Raw genomic sequence first — 23,185 nt, forward strand, 5'->3', positions numbered from 1 at the left:
AGTAAAAGAAAGAAAGAAAGTTTGGAAACAACGATGACCTAAGATCTAGGAATGGTGAGAAGAAAGAAAACGGAAAGAGCAAAGAAGAGAAGAGAGAAGAACTGAAGAAGGGACAGAGGAAGTGTGTCTGAGCATCTTCTATAAGTCAAATAATGATGTGGGCATTTTGCATGTGTTTTCTGCTTTAGACTCTATCATGGCCTCGGGTCCTGATTGCATCCATTTTACGTATATGATAGCAGGGCTACAGAGAGATGGGATTTTTTCACAAGGTAACTGTGACAATAACTGGTGGGTGAGAACAGATGCTTTCCACAAGGTTGGTAACTTTGTGTTAAATGACCTCTTTCCAAAAGCTTTGAGATTGCCCCAGGACTCACCTTCAGTCCCATCTGTTCAACAATCTGGCGTGCATCGTCTGGACAGGATCATCAGCCCTTGACTTCGGAGTTTCTAAGGGCTTCCTGGTGGCTGTAAGAAGACGTCGGGAGATTAAAAGTATTTACAGCACTGGGAGTGTTGCTGGTAGAGATGATAGGATGTTGGCGATGATCATGGTGACGGTGGTGGCAGTGGTTAAGTGTTATGAATGGCAGGGATAACAGTGGAGGTGATAGCCGGGCGTGGTGGCGCACGCCTTTAATCCCAGCACTCGGGAGGCAGAGGTAGGCGGATCACTGTGAGTTCGAGGCCAGCCTGGTCTACAAAGCGAGTCCAGGACAGCCAAGGCTACACAGAGAGACCCTGTCTCGAAAAACAAAAACAAAACAAAACAAAACAAAAAAAAAACAGTGGAGGTGATGGGTGTAACAGATGGCGGTGATGCAATGGTGGCTGTGGCTATGGCAGGATGGGGGAGGTGCTGGGTATTACAGGCGATGGTTATGATGATGGTAAGAGGGGGTGATAACGATGGTGGTGGCAATGGTGAAGGTGATGGGTATTGTACACCATGGTGATACAGTGGCAGTGACGGTGTAAGGGTGATGGACATGACGGTGATTTTTGATGACAAAGGTGATGAGTGTTATGGATGGTGATTGTATGACGGCATTAGTGACGATGTTAACGGTGATGGTGACGGACAAGGTGGTGACGGAGGTGATGGGTGGTAGTGATGATGGTGGTGACAACGGTAGAAGTGATAGTGTTGATGCTAATAATGTGGTGACGATGGTAATGACGGTGGTGGTGGCAAGGACGGTGGTAATGGTGATGATTGTAGCTTGTTGTTGTAGTTACAGGCAACAGTGGTAGGAATAATGAAAACACGCTAGAGGGATCTCTCCACCGCTGAAACCCTCTATTGCTCCTCACTTCCTGCCTTCTGAGCTGATTTTGAATGGGGGGAAAAACAGTACCCAGAATGTTTTACCTCTTTTTAAACAGTTGGCTAGTGGGACCCCATAGGGCTCCCAATCATTATAGGGTGTTGACATTGCTCTTGGTTGCCCTCCAGAATTTGACAGTAAGACTCTGTTGCTGAGGACGTCACAAAATTGAACCGAGCCGCAGAACATGAAGAAATCAAACTGGTACTGACCTAGAAGCTTCATTCCTACTGACTAGATTTCAAAGTGCTAGGAAACCCTATGCATACTACCAGGAAAATGCAAGTCACCAATCCTACATAACTGCAGACCCTGAGAGCTGCAGTAAAGACTGTCCTGGCAAGATCTGCTTACTGATGCAATAGTGGCAGGCACGTTACGGGAGTAACCATCTACTTCTGAGTGGATTTAAAGCCTGCTTGTGAGATGGAACCCATACCTGGTACAGTTATCAGGGCCGAGAGCCTGAGCTTAGATATATCATTGCCCTAAGGAAGAACCTGCTATTCTGATCCTGTTAAATGAACACAATATTGAAATGACTCCTAATGACTAATTGCTATCCCTGGAGGCTATTGCATCAGAAAAGCTTCATTTTGCAGTAGGTGGCATAACGGTCAATGTGCAGAAAATAAGAAACTGTGGAGGGCTCAGCCCCACTTACTCCCAAAGCTCAGGTGGTTTTTTTTGTTGTTGTTGTTTTGGTTTTTTTTTACAGAGAAGTGGAAAAACTGTAAGAGAAAGAGGGGAGGCGACTACCAGGAAGTAGTATTTTCTGAACACAGCAAGGTAGTTGCGCAGAAGAACTCACAGTGATATAACAACACACAAGAGCTGTTTAAGTTCAAGCTAAACAAAGTCCCAGCATGCAGCAGGGGAGCAGGCATAAGTGTCAACCCTGGCTAGGGAGCTCCCGGCAATTGATAGCTTCTGGGAGAGGGAGAGGCAGTTTTCTTTAGGGGTGTGACTCCTAGTATTTTGACCATGTTCCAGTGCAGGCCCCATACCCAAGAGTATTTGAGCAGCACAAGTTGGATTTCATAGGTTTAAGAAAAAAGACAGAGCAGAAAGAGAGAGAGAGAGAGAGAGAGAGAGAGAGAGAGAGAGAGAGAGAGAGAGAGAATACAAAGTTGGGCGAGCAAGGGGGCAGATGGCAGCAGATCTGGGATAAGTTGTGGGGAAAAGGGTGAATATCAAAATACATATGAAGTTCTCATAGAATTAATAAAAATATTATTAAAGAGGAAAAAAAAAGCCAGAGCTTGAAATGTTTGTTTGTTCATCCCAAGCAGCATCTGTAAAATGATACAACAGTGTTTTATTGATTGATTGATTGATTGATTGATTGATTGAAGGGGTGTTAGGGAAACAGCTTTCCTTATTCATACAAAACACAGGAGTCCTCAGAGCTTCCAAACTGGAAGCTGACTCTCCAGATGGGGAGAGGAGAACTGACCATGGGCAGGTGTCACACTTGGGGTATCTATCTCTGAGCTTTCATTTTTCCTTTACTCTTCTCTTTAAGCCCCAGCCAGAGAGCCAGTGTCCTTCAGGACTCTGGGCCAAATGGGCTGGTGCTCTCTCCCCTCCCCCTTTTCTCCCCCATCCCCCACAAAACTCACTATCTGAGCTTTCACTGAAATGTATTTCCAGGTCAGGTCACCAGTGTCTTGCCCCCCACCCCCTCACATCTCTGATTAGCTTAAAGTGCCAGGGGCAATTTGGGAGACATCTTCCAGGATTCCCTCTTTCCTGTAGCTATGTGGAAGGGGCCTGTGACATTGTATTACATATTTCTCCAGTCACCTCCAGTTCTCAGAACACAAAGACCACTGATCCCAGAGCCCCAGCTGGGTGCACCCTTTGCAGTCACAGCCCCATCAGTCCAGGTGACTGGCAACACTCAGGTGACCACAAAAAGAAATGAATGGATCTTCTTGGCTGGCCTGGCTTCTATCACTGGCCTAAGGCTAGTAGAGTCTTGCCAGCACATCCCCTCTTTTCTTTTCTTGCAGTCCTGGGGTCCGAACCTAGGGTCTCCCACCCACGAGGTAAGAGATCTACCTCTGGTTTTTTGAGTTCTTCTTTTGAGACAGGTTTCACTAAATTGACCTGGCTGGCCTTGAATTCACTCTGTAGCCCTGCCTGGCAGGACCTGAGTTTGTGATTTTTCCTGCCTCACCCTTAGGCGTAGCTGGGATTCACCAGGTCTAGCCTAGCACATTACCACCACCTCTGTGATGAAATTATTGACAGCTCTAAATCAACAGACTTCACCATGAATGGCTCACAGGAGGAACAGGACTCAAAGGTCTGGTGTGGAGAACCAACTCTGGCTCTTCCTCTTGCTCCTTGGTAAAATGGACACTGGAAAGGGGGCACACTTAAAACTCAAAGGAAAACAACTCAGGTTTTCAAAAAAACTGCCAGCTGGGTTACTTGCATGACATTTGAAGCCAAATGTTCCTTTAAAAAAGATTCATTTTAAATGATGTGCATGTATGTGGGTATGTGCACCTAAGAACAGGTGTCCACGGAGCCTAGAGGTACTGGATTCCCTGCAGATGGACTTATACATCTTTGTGTACCGCCTGGCATGGATGCTGGGAACAAACTGCGGTCCTCTATGAGAACACTACATGCGCTTAACCGGGCAGCTGTCTTTCTAGTTCCTCTCTTAAACATTTTGTTGTTGTTGTTTGTTTGTTTGTTTTGTTTTGTTTTTGAGAAAGAGTCTCACGTATCTCAAGCCGACTTAGAACCTTGAAGTGAATCCCGAATCACCTGCCTCCACTTCCTCAGGGCTAATATTTCAGGCATGTGTGTACCATGCCTGGGATATACAGCGCTGGGGAATCAAATATCTCATTTCTTCATGCATTCATGCTACATCCCTTGAATCTCCTTAGGGAGAAGGAAACATGAGCTAGACCAAAGCCTTCTGTGAGAAACACTGTCTTCAGGGTTCTATGGGAGATCTTGGCAGTGACTCCAAATGCGTACAGTCCTCACCTGAAGTGGCCAACAACCAATGGTTCTCCCAGCATCGTGATGGTAGCCTGACGTGGGTGGGTCACCAGATCCCCAGGGTCCTGTGCTGCCCTTCCCTCATTTTCTACGGGGTCGGGGCTCCTCTTGCAGTCCTTATGAGGTTGGTCCTTTGGGGTCACTTCTAGATACACTTGAGTCAGGGATGTGGATTGAGAAGACAGAAAACAAGCCCAGGAGCACTATCACTATTGGACATATCTTTTCTCCTTTGGCATTCCAGTAGCAATTTACACACAACAGACTCTTTTTTTCTCTCTCTCTCTTTTTCTTGTTCCATCCTCCTACATTATTTCCACCCCAGGCCTACAGTGGACTGAAAAATTCTTTCAAGGCTATACTCAAAATTCCAGCCTCCCTTATCATTCCAATGCCAGGATAACTATCTGGGGTGGCTAGCACCTTCCTGCCACTCACAGGGTGGTTCCAAAAGGCCAGCCTCTCCTCCATGCAACCCAGGGTGGCCTTGAAGCCCCCCCCCCAGACACAAGGTACAGGGCATTCTCTCTTCTGCCTATCGCCCCAGCATCCTGTTGGAGGTTACCAAATGTTTCTTTTTCTAGAACATCTGTGAGAAAGCTCCCATTCCCCCTGCCGGGTTATCACTCCCAGTCTTAGAAGCAGCCTTCCTCCCATCCCTCCACAGAAGGCGGGTGCCTCACCCTTCATTGGGCATTCTTTCTGAAGAGTAAGGTGGCGGAGGCTCCGAGAGGAGAAGACGACGAAGAAGAAGCAGCAGCTCAGGACGGCTGGTACAGCCTGGTATTCAAAGTGTTAAGCGAGCTCGGCTTTGCCGCTGTCACTAAGTAACTCCCTCCAGCAAACTTGTTTAGTTATCTTGGAGCGTGGACTAGGGCTAAGTCATCCTGGCCAGTCCTTCCGGATGTGGCCTTACTCAAAATGAGGCCCTCCACTGCAGTCTTATTCCCCCGAGGCTGCCTCCTCCCAGGCTGATAAAGGGTTTCATCATAGATGACTCAAGAGGTTGAGATACAAGCTCTAGTGATAGTAAGGAGCCCTCCAGCCCCATCTGACCTCACATGCTAGCTGTTGACAGGTTCCGCCGGGCTGGCCAAACCCAGCTGCGGCAAACGGGTCGGGGCTCTCACGCCCCCCCCCCATGTTTTCAAGGCTTCCTGGATTACAGTTCATCTCCAATACTCCCAAAAGGCCATCTCCAGGCCGCTGCCACGCTTTCTGCCATGGGCAGTGAGCAGACTGAAATAAGTGAGGCATGCAGCCTTGCTCTGCGTGCCTGGCATCTATCTATCTCTGGTCACAGCATACATTTTCCCAGACTCTTTCTTTCTTCCCACTCAAACTGTTGAGGGCCTGAGTAGGTGGATTTGGGTCTTGGCTCACTTTAAAATACATGAGTAGGCCCTGTCTTGTAAACACACACACACACACACACACACACACACACACACACACACACACACACACGTTCAATCTCCAGACAAGGCTCTGATGGAAAATGCAGCTACACCAAAGGATCTAGATCCTAGGGTCTGCTCAGATCCTAAAGAGGGTCAAGGCAGCTCTGACGTCTCCACGTTACCATCAGATAAAGCTTGCTTGACACACCGGGCATCTTATCCTGGACTTCCAGGGTTAAAGCAATGCTTCAGAAGCACAGGAAGTGCTCGGGGCAGTGGAGAAGGGCTATCTTCTCTTCATCTGCACAGCCAGTCTGCATCAGGCTCCAACCCTGTGCAGCCTGGGCGGCTTCCACACTAGGCTGAGGCTGAAAAGGCGCCAGGGCCTCACATGGCAACAGTCCACAGTGTGAACCTCAGGGGTCCTTCAGTGAAGCCCATGAATCACAGTCCCTGACACCACACAGGGCTTTGCCGTTCCCGAAATGCTTTTCCCACCGATGTCCAACTCTCACCCGGTGCTCGTGCCCTCAACACATCACCCCTGCTTCAGCTGCAGAGGACACTGGCTTAGTAGGGAGGGGGAAGCAAACCCTGATCCTCTGGCTGCACCCATGACGAAACCCTCCTCCCTCGCAGAAGAAAGCTAAACGTACTTAGGATGGAGAAGGCTTGGCTGCCGAGTGGACCTGTGCAACTTACGGGCACAGTGATGAGAGTAGCACAAGCCATGGGCTGAAGAGGACAGGATGTTATTATTTTTTAATATCCTTTAAATTGCTTTGCTTCAGCACCCTGTAAATTTACTATTTATTACTTTGTAGAGTTGGTCTACTATATGACAGAATTGTTTAAAATGAAACCACTAGCTATCATTAGGCTAGTAGCATATATACACATACACACACATATGCACACATACACAAGTACACACAGTGCCTATACACATACACACATATGCATACTCTTACACACATATAAACACATGCATATACACATGTCCCTACATGCACACATGCCTATATATACACATATGCATACACATATGAATATACACATAAACACACATGCACACACCTATACATATACACACATGCATGCTCACATAGACACACATATACACATTCCCACACACATACATACATACTTACATGTGTTCATACATACATATGCATACACACATACTTATAAACACAGATATACAGATTCATACACATATACATATATATACATTTGCACACACCACACATATATATATGCACACCCTCTAGAATTAATCTCTCTCTTTATGCATATAAATGATACAAGTATTACAAACACTACCTATCACTGTAATTTGGACATAAAAAAAGTACCAGAAATACTTTTACACATCAGTAAATAGCTATTGTTTTTAAATGGTTTCCTACTGTTTTAACATATTGATATTATTGGACACTGGCAGGTTTTTCTTTCTGTCTTATTTTTCTTGTTTCTAAAATTTCTATTTGTATATATATGAGTGTCTTGCCTGCATGCATATCAATGTACCACGGGCATAAAATGCCCACAGAGGCCAGAAGAACTTGTCAGAGCCCATGAAACTGGAGTAACAGATGGTTGAGTGACAGACAATGTAGGCTCTGGGAACTGAACCTAGGCTTTCTGGGAGAGCAGCCAGTGCTCTTAACTGCTGAGCAATCTCTCTAGCTCCTCCTCTTTTTCTTCTTTTGGGGAAAAAGTGTGTGTGTGGGTGGGTGGGTGTGTGCGCGCGTGCGCGCGCGCGAGCGCGCATTGTGATGTGGGTGCGTGTGGAAATCGGAGCACACTTTTATGAAATGAATTCTCTCCATCTGCGTTTATGTGAGTTCCAGAGTTCAAACTCAGGTTGGTAGACTTGAATACCAGGTACCTTTACCAGCTGACCAGCCCAGCTCAATGTGCTCTCTCTCTCTCTCTTAAACACACACACACATACACACACACACACACACATACACACACACACACACACACACACACAATTGATCCCACTTAGAATTGAGCCTGGAATCCTATTTGGGAGCTCCTCCCTGGAGGAGACTAACTGTCTCGCTCTCAGCAGTCACTGAGCACCTGTAATTCTCTGTCTAGAGATAGGGTTGCGTGGAATTTCCCCAGTAGACACACTCACTAGGAAGGAACTCATGACTGCTACTGTAAATCTAGCCAACTACCCACGGGGAGCTTATAGACCCTAGAAGAGAACCTGCTACTGCCATTTCCTTAAACAAATACACTGTCTAACTGTGCTCCAAATGCTCGCTCTGATACCCACAGATCATGTCCCTCTCATGTCTCATCAAAGAAGCATCTCTTTGCAAGGGACGCTGGAGCCCTTTGCAAGGGCTGGAGACTATTACAGAGACCTGTGAGTGGTAAAAATGCCGAAGGACTGTAGGAGCCAATGGCCCAAGATACCTGTTGTGAGGTAGCGTCCTCTAGGCACGACGGGGAAAACTCACCCATGATATTTCAACAATATGGCTGCCTAAACAAGAGCAGCATGATGACAGTATCAGCTGCCATTTTTCTCTTTCCTAATTATTTAAGCAATAGTCAAATAAAACCATACTGTGCTTCTCTGTGCATGGCTTATTTCCTCAAGGTAACACCCTGGATGTAGAATGACCTACTGAAAATGCCCCTTCAAACTTGGTTCAGCAAGTTGCCGCTGAAGGGTGTGCCTTCCTACAGACCCAGCCGCCATCTGCATGGCCCAGATGTCTTAGCCAATGAGTGCACTTTAAGAAAAGGACAGCTAGAGTCAGAAGGCGCATCTGGTGGCCTCCTTGTGGAACGTAAAGCTGAGACCAGACTGATTTCCAAGGGACTCAGGAGCCATGAAAGTTTCTGCGTAGATCATGACTTGGCAGAGAAAGCAGGGAGGATGGAGCAAAGGGAGAGAAACAGAAAAGGCACTGGGCCCCGGGCCAGGTGAGGGAAGGGGAAGAGTGTGCTGAGACGGGGAGACGGGAGGGTGGAGGATGAAAAAAGAGGACCCGAGAAAGACAAGGCAAAGGGCGCTCGGAGTCTCTGGGGGAGTAACTAGAGAAGATGCTAAGATTTGAAGGCTAAAGCTGTTGATATAACTGCAGAACTCAGCAGGGGAGAATTTCCTGTGACAGCCTAGCTTGTTTGGCGTAGCCTGAGAGTCCTTGCTCTGGGTGCTGCCTGTCAGGCCATTTGCTTAGGAATGACCTGGACCCATGGCAGGGTAATCGTAAAGCCTCAGACCCCACAGCTGCAGGTGTGGAAAGACGGAAGAGAGACAGGAAAGGACGGACGGCCGAGATCCGTGGATGGTACCAAAAGCTTAAACAGCAGCAGGAGAGCTGAAGAGGTGGCTCAGGGGATGATGAAGCGCTTACCTTGTGAACACGAGAACCTGAGTTTGAGTACCACACCCCACATAAAATAAACTGCCAGGTGTGGTAGCCTGCATTTGTAATCTTGGAGCTGAGGAGGCAGACATAGGCAAATCCTTTGGTCTCTTCAGTCGGCAACTCAACTGTCTTGGAGAACTCCAGGTCAAATGAGAGACCCTGCCTCAAATTCCCAAAGTGGTTGATACCTGACAGACACCAACGTGGTCCTCTGGCCTCCGCATACTCATGCACACACAGGCGTTTGCATCCAAACACACTCGTGTACGTACGTGTACACACAAAGAGTGGCAGGAATGAAAAGAGCTAAAAAGGATGACTGAGATAGAGCCAATAGGAAGAGGAGGAAGACACCAGAATAGTCCATGTGACAGAAGAAACAGAAATAAGTGACTCAAACAGGGCCAATGTGTTGCCAATGGTATGGATGTCTCCAGCCTGCTGTGAGGGTAAAGGTCTCATCCTGAGCCTTTTCCAAGGGCAAGCTTCGGATGTGTGAGTTCCCTGGGCCCAGGACAGTGGCAAGTGTGCCTGCTAAGCCAGGCCAACCAGAACAATTTCCAACCAAGTCCTGCTTTGATGCACTTATGCCTGACCAGAGAGGCAGCCATTTTGTGAGTGTTGGGAAGGAGTGCCCAGTAGCATAGAAGAGGGTGGTCAATTTATTCTCTGTTGTGAGGAGTGGTACTGGGCAACCCAAGGGCTTTAAATTTTTTTTTCTAAATTAAAATACTAACACAGAATAAGAAAGATGTCATATTCAATGTCATACTCTATGTCATGGGAATGTTGTGTCTTAATGCTGTGTCCTAATTCACCCAGGACAAGGCAAAAGTCCTTCATTTGACGCAAATGCAACTTTCCTCCTGAACATGACACCTGAGTTAGAGAAAAAGGCATTCTCCCAGAGCAGATGGGTGTTCTAATACGGTGTTCACACATCACTTCTCTCTGGATGCAGTTCATTCGCTGAGCCCACCCTAGCTTCAGAAGGTGAGGCAGCCTTCCCCCAAGCCTCCTCCCATCCCCACACCCCCACCAATGCTTTGCCTGCCTCAGGACACAATTGAGAGCACACACCAAGCGGAACAAAACAGTGGCAATTGATGACAAATGGACTGAGCTGGCCCCACATCCCCTCCTTACTCCTGGTTACCATGGAGACATCAGTCAACCAAACCCAGAGATCAGGATATATCCATCAAGGGCAGTCTGGTGGACACAGGTGCTTAGAAAGTGAATGTGCTATATAAAATCCTTCAGTCCGCTGAGGGTGAGGTGGGAAACCTGAACCAAGGTGCAACGGTCAGCTTTGCGGTTAGGGCTGTAACCTTGTCTTGTGTCTCTCCCTTAGGAGTGATGTCACTCTGATACCATGTGACCTAAGCCCCCTTCTTTCCCATTTCGACTCCTGGTTTTTCTTTTTTTGCAAAGATGTATTCGTTTTCATTTTATGTGTTTGAATGTTTTGCCTATGTGTACCTATGTGCACTGCATGTGTGCCTGGTGCCTGTGGAGGCCAGGTGAGGGTGCTGGATCCCCTGGAACTGAAGTTTCTGATGTTGTGAGTGAAGTGGGTGCTGGGAACTGACCCAGGCCTTCTGCAAGAGCAGTAAGTGTCTTAACCCCTGAGCCATCTCTCTGGCCCCTAACCCCAACTTTCTTACCTGCCTATAAACGTCAAAGACAAGCAGCTAGGTACATGCTCAAGAAGGTCTGAAGCCAGAAGAACATTCCAGAGACTAGCTCGTCATCACTTCTTTCTTAACTACTTTGGAAAATGGACAATACAACCGGCATAGTATCAGAAGATTTCCTCCAGTCCCTCTCTTCAGGACAAACGGTGAACACACCCTCCTAGTTTGGAGGCAGAAGAGACTCTCTTGGAAAGGATAGAGTCAAGAAAGCCAGACAGAGAAAAACAGAAGGGTGTGAGCACACTGTGTGGAGGAAACCTCTTCACTCTGAGCTTATAGAGCAACAGTCAAATATTAACTGGAGTATGTCATAGCCCAGAAGGCCTAGGGAGCATAGTTTCCCCCAAACAACACACACACACACACACACACACACACACACACACACACACACACACGCACGCATGCACACACACAAAGGAAGAAAGGCCCTTCCCGGTCGCTCCTACTTTTTAATGCAAATATGTTCCTCCTTAGATGCTAGGAATCAGTCATTTGAATGGTTTGCATTCTACGTACTCACCATTAGTGCTTTAACTCTAAGCCTGAAAATGCTCGGGAACTGGCTTAGCCTTCTGCTTTTCAATTCTGGTTACTGCTTCGTTATTCCAGTAACCCTCAAAGTCAAGACCAGCATAATTGCAATCGATAGCCAAGAAGCCAGCAAAGCTTGTAGCTTTTAGAAAGGACTCAGAACTGGGTATAGTAGCACATGCCTGTAAGCCCAGCACTCAGGGAGGCGGAGGCAGGTGGATCGCTATGAGTTCAAGGCCAGTCTGGTTTACAAAATGAGTGCAGGACAGCCAAAGGTACACAGAGACACCCTGAAGAGAGAGAGAGAGAGAGAGAGAAAGAAAGAGAGAGAGAGAGAGAGAGAGAGAGAGAGAGAGAGAGAGAGAGAAAGAGAAGCAAAGAAAAAAAGATTAAAAGCATTCTGGCTGATGGAAATATAAAACCTTACTGTAGTGGAAACAAAAGATAACCCTCTATAAGCCTTCTTTTTTTTCCTTCTGTTGTGTAGCAGGCAGGAAATCAAAATCTGACACCAATCAGATGTGAGATCAAACCATCCTTAGATTGGATGCCTCTATTCCCTTCCTCAAGGACTGGCCATGGCTAATTAAGCCAATCAACTAATACACAGTATTTTCCCATCTGATTCCCATGGGAAAGGTTGCTGGGGCTTCCAAGGAAGTGAGAAAGAGAGTTTCAGAATTTGTTGGGGGAAAGCCAGCACAACCAACCTACTTGTCTATGATTGGAAGATAACACACTGCTCAAGCCATATTGCCACTGCCCTGGAGACAAAGGTATCATAGCAATGAGAGAAAATAAAGCCAATCCTTGATGATTTAAGTAATTACACATAAAGCCAAACCATCCTTGAATTCCATATAACCCTTTTCTCTTCTACTGGACTAAGCCAACAAATCTCTGCTGCTGCTTTTTAAATTGGTGTGCTCAGTTACTTTTTGGGACTCAATCTGTAGACCAGGCTGGCCTTGAACTCACAGAGATTCACCTGCCTCTGCCTCTGCTTCTGGCTCCCTAGTACTGGGATTAAAGGTATGAGGCACCACTGCCTGGCTGCTAATTAATTTTTAAAATTTACTCTGTGTGTGTGTGTGTGTGTGTGTGTGTGTGTGTGTGTGTGTGTGTACATGCACTGGGATGGGGGATATGTGCTACAGCATGGGTGCACATAGAGGTCAGAGGATAACTTTGTGGGTTTTGATTTTACTTCTGCCTTTATGGAGACTCAGGGATTAAACTCTTGAGTTTTCTCAGTAAGAGTCCCCTAGAACCATCTTGCCAGCCCTTAACTGATTTTTAAATGCAGAGTTCTAACAAACTGCTTTTTACTTAAAATAAAAAATTCTAAACAACATACATACTTAAACGGTCATTGGTGTCACAAGTTTACTCACAACAGTCAACAAAAATTGTGCGACCCCCACAGATTGAGATGGAAAATGAGATTGTTAAAGTTTTGAGGTTTTTTTTTTCATAACTGTGTTTTTTTTTCTCTTAGTTTATGTCTTAACGCAAATAATTGAGACTCTTTTATATGTGTTTATAAGGCTTTGCAACATAATCTTGAGCAGTTTAAGTCTGTTCTTAACCCTCTCTGTTATCTTGACTTCATCTCTGCCCAAATCCCCAAGTTACTTGCTTTTTAGTTCTTTCTTCCCTCTGGGTGAATCTTCTTCATCTCTCCTGCATCTCTGCCAGTGGCTGAATCCCCCACTTCCTCTTCTAACTCCTCCTCCCCTGGTAGACAGGAAGTCCAGCCCTAGTCTTTCCCCTGATCATCAATTGGCTGTAAGCTGCTTTATTGGCATACAAGGGGACAATTGAGGAGCAGAATTTATACAACATTGAGACAACAGATTCTCAGAATAAGGATTGCAACCAAACAGGAGGGGTACAGAAATCAGCATTTGGATTACACAGTAACCTTATTTCTATGGAACTGAACTTGTTAGGGAATCCACCAAATTGTCCCATCAGCTTTATATTGTCAGCAGCAGCTTCTGAGAGTCACTGTTGGGGGCGATGTCAGAGGTGTGCTAAGCACAGGTGATACGGAGATCTAGAGTTGGAGGAAGGAATTCATTCTCACTGCTTCAAGGCCACAGAACAACCATTTCCCAATGAGGACTAAGGGGCCACACTACATCATCTGGGAGTCCTCCGTTTCAGGCAGCCTAACATAGGACATGGACCACAGTGGCTGGAGTGAGGCTCCAGCTGCCTCAAGGACATCACAGGGGTGCGGCACAGCCTGCTGCGCTATGCTCATTCAGAGCAAGTGGCCTTCTTTCTGGCTTTTTGTAAGGGTTCTATTTGTAAGGATGAGTTCTGCTGAGATGCTACTATATTTTGTTAGGATGGAGATGGGGAGGCAGATCAAGGAGAAAGATTTGGGAGCAATTGATCCTGGCTCATGAGAAGCTGAAACAGGTGATGGTAGTGGAAGTGATGACAAAGGTGGTGATGAGGTGAGCGCTTAAGGGTTCACAGACTGGGGCTGGAAGCCAAATGAGAAGTAACATTCAGTTATGATTTCCTAGTCTTGGGCATTGGCAAAGGAAAACTGAGACTCTGTTAACAGAGTCAGTAAGAGTACGTGGTTTGGTCTATAATTAAATGAATCTTATTTCTTATTTGGTGTGGGGAGGGAAAAGATATGGGGATTAGACAGGTGTCGTGCAAGGTCAAAACACTAGGGGTAGTCTTCTACCCCAGGATCTGCCATGGGTTCTGTGACCATGAAGACTATAAGGCCAGGGGGGATGGTCAATGCTCCTGGAGAACGTGTCGGGGACTAGAACCAGAGGCTTCCTGCTTTGAGGAAGAATGTGTGTGGCTAGATAGTGCGTTACAGGTCAGTGTTCTTTCATGGAAGGCTCTATGTGCCTTTCTCTCAGTAGATCTACCAGTCAACACAATCCATCCATGCATCTGTCGACCCATCGATCCATCCATCCATCCTTACACCTACCTAACTACTGATTCTTGTATCTCTCCTCTTGCCTAGATTCTGCACCTTGGAGAGTCAAAAACAAAACATGAGTTCATCCCTGGACACGGCCAGTAAATCACAGAGTCTCCCAAAAGACTCACCATCCGCCTGGCAGACTTTTGCCATACAATGAGTCAGAGTAACCAGGGGTCTTTTTGCAAACTGAGAGGCTAATCAAAGATTTTTCTTTTTAGCCTAAGTGACAAAGATTTAAATTCCAACAGAGTGCATAACAGCCTTTCTTTCTTTGTTTCACTCCTTGGATTATCTAACATAATATTATTTATTTCAAACTTGAAATTGATTTAGCACCAACCCCCATACCCTTCATAGACCCACATTTTGTATTGAGGGAAGGAATTTGAGTTTGGTGGATACTCTTTCTTCAGGGAATAAGGCTGAGTTTGGGGCAAATCTGGGAGGAGCCACCATTCCCTTGGCTACCTATGCCTTTCTCATCACTTCTTTTCTGGGGACCAAAGAAATCCTTCTGTTTTCCAGAGATGGATCGATGGGTAGGTGGATGCATAGATAGATAGATAGATAGATAGATAGATAGATAGATAGATAAAATAGGGATGATAGATGATAGACAGACTAAAAATAGATAAATAATAGATAAAGAGGGTGTACAGATAGATGGATGCCATCTGACAATTTATCAGAAACAACTATTCTGAACTGATTGTAAGAGGCTATGTAGGTAAAATAGTTTTCCAAATGGAATCTTACAGATCACACTCAATACATCACTTAGGTCCTAGGATGCAAAGTTAACTGCTTATTATGATTCTACCTCCTAAATAAAGCTTACGTGAAAATGGTTCTGGTGGTATAGGCCTGAAATTCCAACAGCCCAGGGGGCTGAGGCAAAAAGGATCAGAAGCTCAAGACCAGCTTGGGTAACTTAGTGAAACCTCTCCTAGAATTAAAAATCAAAAGGAAGGCTGAAGATGCAGCTCAGAGGTACAGCTCTTGACTGGTATGTGTAAGACCCTAAGTTTAAGCCCTAGTAAAAGAGGCACACACATGGCCAGATGTGGTGGTACACACCTTTAAGAAGCAGAATCAGGTGGATCTCTGAGTTCAAAGCCAGCTTAGTCTACAGAGTGTGTTCCGCGATAGCCAGGGCCATAAACCCCCCTCTATTTTGATAAACCATACACATATATTATGTATATGTATGTGTATACACACACACACACACACACACACACACACACACACACACATATATAACAGATTTCTCATATCTCCTTTCATCCAACCACACTGCTCACCAACCAGCCTATGCTGACATCATCTAACACTTGAATTATTGTAATAACCTGCAAATAGATATCTCCACTTGCAAAATCATCCTTTTTTACGCTCACTTTTAAAGCTGAGACACCCAGACACAACTATGCTTCCCTTTTCTTTAAACAATTCCATGGCTCCTTTTGGCCTAGGATAGAAGTCCAAATTCCCTGCGTGTTTACCCCCACAGTGATTTCCTACACAACTGTCTCCTTGGCAACTGTTCTAAGAACTAGCCCAATCCCAACCCAGCCTGAATCGCCAGGCTTCAGAGGGAGATGGCCGTGCCAGAGTGTGAGGCAGCCTTACGGTCAGCCCTGAGTCGGCTCTTGATCACACTTGGGGCAATAAGTTCGTTGTCTGCTGCGCTCTGCCATGTTGAACCCAGGAATGGCTCCCGTTCGAGTGCACTCTTGCTCTGACAGAGGCAGGAATCATGGCGCTAAGCATGTGCTCTCAGTTCTCTGCAGGAAAGACCCCTCCCTCCTCGTTCATATGCACCCCCTCAGTGCCCAATTGGACCCCATGAACTCCTCAATACCCCCCCCTTTTCAAGATCCCTTTGTATGTGTGTCACTTAGTATTCAGTCGCTGTCATTGTAACTTAAGGTCCTAATTGTGCCCCTTCTGTTTGCTGCGTGAATAACTGACTCAGCAGAGAGTTTGGCTTTCGAACAATCTGGTCTAAGGCAACTGCAATAGGCCATGTCAGTAAACTTGTTTTGCAAACAGAATCATAGAAGTTACCCTCAATATTTCACTTTTAACCATCTGCTTCCGTGACTTCACATCTTAAACAGTATAACTACAGGAGTGGTGACGGAGGCTTGGAGTCTCATCTACTTGTGGGCTGAGACAGGAGAGTTGAAGGTTTAGAGCCAGAAGCATAATCCTGGGCTTAAAATTCATTATCAGCTCTTAGCTCTCCTATGCTGCCTGAAACAGTGGCATCCTCTCTTTGGAGGACAGGATACGGCATCACAGCAAAAGACAGATGTCTAGTCATACCTGGGATAAGACATTCAGTTCTCCCAGGAATACGTGTGATCGTGATTGTATCAAAACCAGTTCCCTACTCATGGGTGAATATGTTAAGGCCTGGAGTCCCAAGGCACTTTGCCCAAGGTTGGTCAAGTCTTCCTAGAATTCAGTGCAGATCCACCAGGCTCCATGCCTCCTGTGTCTTGACAGTTTTCCTTGTGGCCTTCCCATCAGGTCTCCTGACCTGCTTGGCTTAAAGTCTATCAGGATGGAAACACTTATTTGAATTCTCTGTCCATTAATCACATCATCCAGGTCAGAAATAAAACTATCCGAGCCACAGATAGATAGATGGTTGGTAGGTCCTAGTCTATGCTCTACCCAAATACCTCACATCCTTGGCTACTAGCAAAATGAAACTGTCTGAGTTAAAGGGCATCTTTGTTTGATTAAGAGTGTCACTTCTCTCAGCATCACCATCCTCCTCCTCATCCTCCTCCTCCCATGCCCCTGTCACTGGAGATCAGGCCAGTGACGAAACCTAGGGGTAGGTAACAAAGGGTTAAGGCAGCAGCTGGCAGAGCATGCGGTGGAGCTGTGCTGAGACTGTTCCCACTAGCGACCAAGTCAGCTGTCATCAGAGAACAAAGACGACCTCCCCCGCGCCCACCCTGCACCCCCATGCCCGCCGCCCCCACCCCCAGCCCCTGGTCCCCTTCTTGTCACACCCGGGAAGCCTGGAGAAAACTCCTTGATTAGGATCTCTGAGTCAGCTCTACAGAACGAAGCTGAAGAACAGTGCTTGCCACATTCGCACAGCCAGCAGTCCCCAACACTGGCCCCTCCCACAGGGCTGCCAAGGCCACTTCACCTCCCTCAGGACAAGCGGATCTGGTCGAAAGCCTCCAGTCTGCTGGAGCAGTATCCAGAGAGCCTCGGGAGCCCATGGGGGCCCTGGCTGCACAGGGCTTGTGTGGGGACGAATAAAGGGGGGGGGTCCCAATATGAGGACTGGGAAGGCCAAATTCAGGCTCTGGGAGGTCAGAGTTTGCTGCTCTTGTTCCATTCTGACCAAGTCTATGCTGTTTTGTGCTGGAGTCATGGAAATTCCACCCCTGACCAGTAACCTCCTCCACCCTGAGGATCCTGTCAGAGAGTGGGTGAGGCAGCAGTGCTCCTGAAATCCTAGAGCTCAGCACGATCACTCAGTGTGGAAACCCTTTTCTTCCAGACCAAGCCCATTGCATGATGGGACACTGTGGCTGCTGTCAAGGCACCTTGGATTCCGAGACTTGACTTTACCCCCGTACAGGGGACTTCATGTCTAAACAGCTGGCCTCTTGGATGAGGAGGCTGAATGTTCTGAGGCCGGAGGGATGTCACTTCATCCTGCTGTCATCCGATGTCAGCATCTGGGCTTTAAGGACGCCTACAATGGCTGGCAGGTGAGGTGGGTGGGTGATGCATGCTGTGACTCGAGCACTAAGGAGGGCAAGGGACAAGACCCAGAATTTGCCACAAACTTGGGTGGCATAGGAAACTCAAGGTCAACCCAATCTACATGGTGAAGCTATGTCAAAAAAGGGGGAGGGGCAGGAAGAGGAGAAGGAAGGAGAAAGAAAAAGAGGAAGGAAAACAGAGAGTGGAAGAGGAAACAAAGGAAGGAAGGTAGAGAGGGAGGAAGAAAGGAAGGAAAGGCCAACAGAGGAATGGGGAGAGGAAGAAAAATGGAAGGAAGGAAGGAAGGAAGGAAGGAAGGAAGGAAGGAAGGAAGGAATAACAGGAAATGGAGAAGAGAGGGAGGGAGGGTTGGAAGACTGAATGGCAGGGCATCATCCAACCCCTTGGTCCACACTACCCTGTACTCCTGAGCTGGTGAAACATTCATTCTGCTATCTCTGGATGCAAAGACACCAACGCCACTGATGGACCTTGATGACACGCTGGGAGAAAGGCCTGGCGAAGGGGTCAGAGGCTGTGGGTGTACAGAAACCTGGGCAGTGAGGGTACACCGAGGCTGAAAGCAAGAAGGAGCCACAGTGAGAAGCCTGAATGCTGAGGCCCCGCAGTCCACCATGCTGTGGTGCTGACGAAGGGCACAGAATTAGAGGATGGGGCCGGACAAGGGACAGGGTAGTTTGGAGTGAAAACTTAGGTCCCTCCCACCCCCAACCCCGCCACGGTCTCTCTCTGCGCGCGCATGCTTATTTAGTGGCCAGAGGTCAACTTCAGGTATCGTTCCAGCATTATCCACACTGTCTCTGAGACAAATTCTCTCACTGAGATCCACACCTTACACTAAGCTGCCTGGCCCCGGGAATCTACCCGTTTCTGCCTCCCCTGTGTTGGCTTGGCAAGTACTTTACAGAGCAAGCTGTCCTCTTAGCCCCAAGAATGAGGGGCTTTCAAATACGACAGTTAGAAGGTAGAACTTCATCTCAGCCACCTACTGGGAACTGACTTCTTGACCTCTAAAAATAAGGACCTACTTTTTCACAAAGCCGGTGTGAGAATTCAGCGAGTAAATACGCACGTGCGGAGCCTGGCAACAGGAACCACATAACAACAGGAACTATTGCCGGGTGCGCACTTAGGACAAAGGGAGAGATGATGGGCACAGTGGGTCAAAGGTCAATGTCAGACACAGAGCTCAGCAGTACTCTGTCTGCATGGGCTACTGAAGATGCAAGAACATGACACTGGAAAAAAAAAACAAAACTTGTGACTTTAAAGCCATTTAAGGAAAGAGAAGAACTGATTAATTTAGGGGCAATAGAATTGGGGTAAGTGTCCAGGCGGGGTAGAGAGGAGGTCAGGTCTTCCTCTGGCATGCTGATTCAGCCGCAGATGGCCCCATGACTCTAGAGACAGGATGGCAATCAATTGTGTAGCCCTTAACATCAGTTTTAAATGTTGCTATCCTCCTGTTCTTTTTTTTTTTTTTTTTAAGATTTGTTTATTTATTATTATGTATACAGTGCTCTGCCTGCATGTGCAGCTGCAGGCCAGAAGAGGGCATCAGATTACATAATAGATGGGTGTGAGACACCATGTGGTTGCTAGGAATTGAACTTGGGACCTCTGGAGGAGCAGTGAGTGCCCTTAACCTCTGAGCCATCTCTCCAACGCCCTTCCTGATCTTTCTTATTCTAGCTCACAACTTTCTCCTCACTTCCAGAACCCAGTGACTTCGCATTTTCTCTTTTGCTCTACCAAGCTCTACAAAACCTGCTCCACCAAGATTCCTTATTTATCGGTGCCATGGAACAGGGATGGGTTGACAATTTAATGCTTGCCTCCCTGGGGACAGTAAGTGTAGTTCGGTGGTAGAGGGCATGCCTTGTGTGCACAAATGAGGCCTGCCCTATAAAAATTAAAGAATTAAATAATCTGCCCAATAGCCAGTTTCCTTTGAAAGTCAGTTAAAGGAGTGGGTTCAATCAATTCTCGTGGAGCTCTGTCTTGATTTTAAATACAGGGTCATCAGAAATGCCTGGTCCTTGCCCTCAGGACACAATCCTGGGTCACTCAAGTCACCTGCTTCTCCAAGGGCTAAGGAGAGACTTGAGCTCAGCCTTCAGTGGGTCCCTCCTCTATACACAGCCCCACAGAGGGAGCACAGACTCCTCCAGCCAGGCTACCTGTGAGACAGGGTGCTGATGGGTAGCAGCCAGCTCCAGATATGGGGGACCCAAGCTCTTGTTCTTGTTTCTCTTGCTGGCTTGCTGTGTGCCCCTGGACAGCCATGCTCACTCTCTCTTCCAGCTCACACACTCTAGGATTCAAAGTCACAGCAAGGTCTCCTCAGCTCTGATGGCTGCTACATCAGGTTTTGACAGGATCTTACATCCACGCTTGCCTTGTATGCTTTTGACATCCCGTTGATACATTTGTGTGTGCACATGTGAATATACACACATGTAACTATTATATGTGTGATAATCCCTTTTGATAAAACAAAGTAGGTATCGGAAATGAATCTTAATGAATGCAGATATATTCAGATTAAAAGCTGCATCCTTGAGGGTTGGCAAGATGGCTCAGCAAGCCTGACAACATGAGCTTGATCCTTGGAACCCACAAGGTAGAAAGACAATTACCTTCCACAACTCATTCTCTGACTTCCACATAAATGCACACTATCTCCCCCCACCATACACATACATGTATACAACATACACACACATACATACACACATCATACACACATACAATACACACACGTACACACACATACACACATACATACATACATACATACATACATACAAACATACATACATACATACATACATACAAACAACATACACATATACATACATGCACACATACAATACACACACACACACACACACACACACAAAGTAATTAAATGTTAGCAGTCATGCCCTGGATCCCAAAGCATCTCCCCTCATGCATAGCCACAGAGTCACCCGGTTTGGTTAGAGTAAGGACAACCAACCGTTATTCTCTGGGCAGAATCTTTGTTTCAGAATGGGACCCATAGAAATGGGAGAGGCTGTTCTTTAATTAATTTCCCTGGTTGCTGGTCTAACCAGAGCTCAGGGCCAACTTCTGGCATCCTGCCACGCTGAGGGACTCTACCAGCCCCCGCATGTGCTTAGACTGTGCTTTGTTTCTTAAGGGGGGATGGGAAATGCTTCATTTAGATAGAAGTGTAAAGTGAGGAGTCCAACTGAGGGACTTTAATGTCAAGATGATGGCGGTGGCAACGGTCGATGATTGGGAAGTGTTTCTAGGCAGTGATGTAATGTTCCAGAGAGGATGGCTTTCATCTCAGACCAAAGATAGAACCAGAAGCACCATTCTTGGACTTACAAAAGGCTTAGCCTGTTCCATCTCACCTGACACAGGTAACTCAACTGACCATCACACAGCTCTTGCTTGGGATACACTTGCAAGTGATCTGATATTGTTAATCTAGGATTGCTAGCACACAGAAGCAAATATCAAGGCAGAAGGCATTTTCCCCTCCCTTTGATCCTGTGTCACATGATCTAAAGAACGCACATGGAGAGCAGCTGGGGAGATGGCATAGCTGTTAGGGGTGCACATTCCTCTTGCAGATGATCTGGGTTCAGTTTTCAGGACTCACAGAGGTGGGGAGAAGGGGGTCTACAACTGCCTGTAATTCCAGTTCCAGAACATCTGACATCTTCTGGTCTCTTCAAGTACACCCCGTGCGCGCACGCGTGCACACGAAAACACACACACATAAAAGGGAAAGGGGAGAGGTATTTAAAAAGAATAGAAGAGAAAACTATGTACCCCTTAGCATCCTACCCAGGACATCCTCACTTCAGGATGAATTCCCACAGAAATGCTGTGGAGCAGGATAAAGCTCATTTCTCAAATATAAAGTATTTCTGAAAGAGTCGAGTACAATTGGGAACTCACAGAGTATCTTTGCACATTGACTCGCATTCTCCCCTCTTCAAGGACTCCTAACCCACAGCCCCCTGCCCTCCCATCTAAATGCAGCACACAAACCACACCTGGTTGGATCCCCTGACCTACAAGCGCACAGCTGAACCAAACATGAGCTGGACCAAGCACCCTCTATCCTTGGGCAATTGGAGATCAGGAAATGGGAAGATGCCTCCAACCAGCTGGCAGAGGAAGAGGGTGAGGAATTAGAAGGGCCTGAAAACCATGCATGCTGATGGAGGGGCTGGAACTACCAGCAAAGACAGCCACAGCCGTGCGGTGCTAAAGAGGAACCTGGACTGAGCAGTGCGGGAGAGCACGTGCTCCTGAGAGATGGCTGAAGAGCCTGTCCCACAAGACTTTCCAGGCCTCTCTTGAATGGAATGAAGTCAAATAAAACACTCCTGAGTATTGGTAACGCAGAGACTTTGATAGCTTTGACTTCACAGTTAGTGCTTAATTATTTTTAAAATTGGTTTTGTGTGTGTGTGTGTGTGTGTGTGTGTGTGTGTGTGTGTGTGTGTGTGTGTGAGTATGTGTGTGTATGTTTGGGTGTGCGCATATGCTTGTCTGTTTGTGGGTGTGCATGCAAGGGTGCATGAATGTGAGAGGTCAGAGGTCACCTTTGGCTGTTATTCCTTAGGTGGCATCCACCTTGTGTTTTTTTAGGCAGGGTCTCTACATCGGCTTGGACCTTACCAACTTACCTAGACCAGTCAGAGAAGCCCCAGGGATCTGTCTGTCCCTACTTCAGTAACGCTGGCATTGCAAGCATATTCTACCCTTCTCCACTTTTCTATGAGGGCACTAGAGATCTGAACTCAGGTCCTCATGCTTGCACAAGCACTTCACAAGCTAAGCTGTCTCTCTAGTCCTCTGGGGTTAACTATAAAAAACAAAACAAAACAACAACAAAACCAATAGTAATTGTACTGCATCCCTACAATAAACTGCAGTTGCTTGTGGTCTCCCTCCTCCTCCTCCTCCTCCTCCTCCTCCTCCTCCTCCTCCTCCTCCTGGTTTTGCCTGTAATGGTGCTAAGGCCAACCAAATCCTCAGATATAAATGGAGA

At 46.8% G+C, this 23,185-nt stretch overlaps 2 long non-coding RNA genes across 2 annotated transcripts in view; one reads left to right on the top strand and one right to left on the bottom strand.

The window, feature by feature from the left end:
- LOC311579128 overlaps positions 1-23,185 on the bottom strand; it is a 68,326-nt gene that overhangs the window by 5,641 nt on the left and 39,500 nt on the right. The window contains exon 4 of the long non-coding RNA XR_014773063.1: positions 381-464. This is a non-coding gene — a long non-coding RNA (uncharacterized lncRNA). The remainder of the gene's footprint in view (positions 1-380; positions 465-23,185) is intronic.
- Positions 370-22,640, top strand: LOC311579130. The gene is made up of 3 exons (XR_014773065.1): positions 370-473; positions 17,897-18,110; positions 22,126-22,640. It is a non-coding gene; the product is annotated as an uncharacterized lncRNA (long non-coding RNA).

This window comes from Acomys minous, assembly GCF_964271855.1.
Source record: "Acomys minous genome assembly, chromosome: 12".
Classification (NCBI taxonomy): Eukaryota; Metazoa; Chordata; class Mammalia; order Rodentia; family Muridae; genus Acomys; species Acomys minous.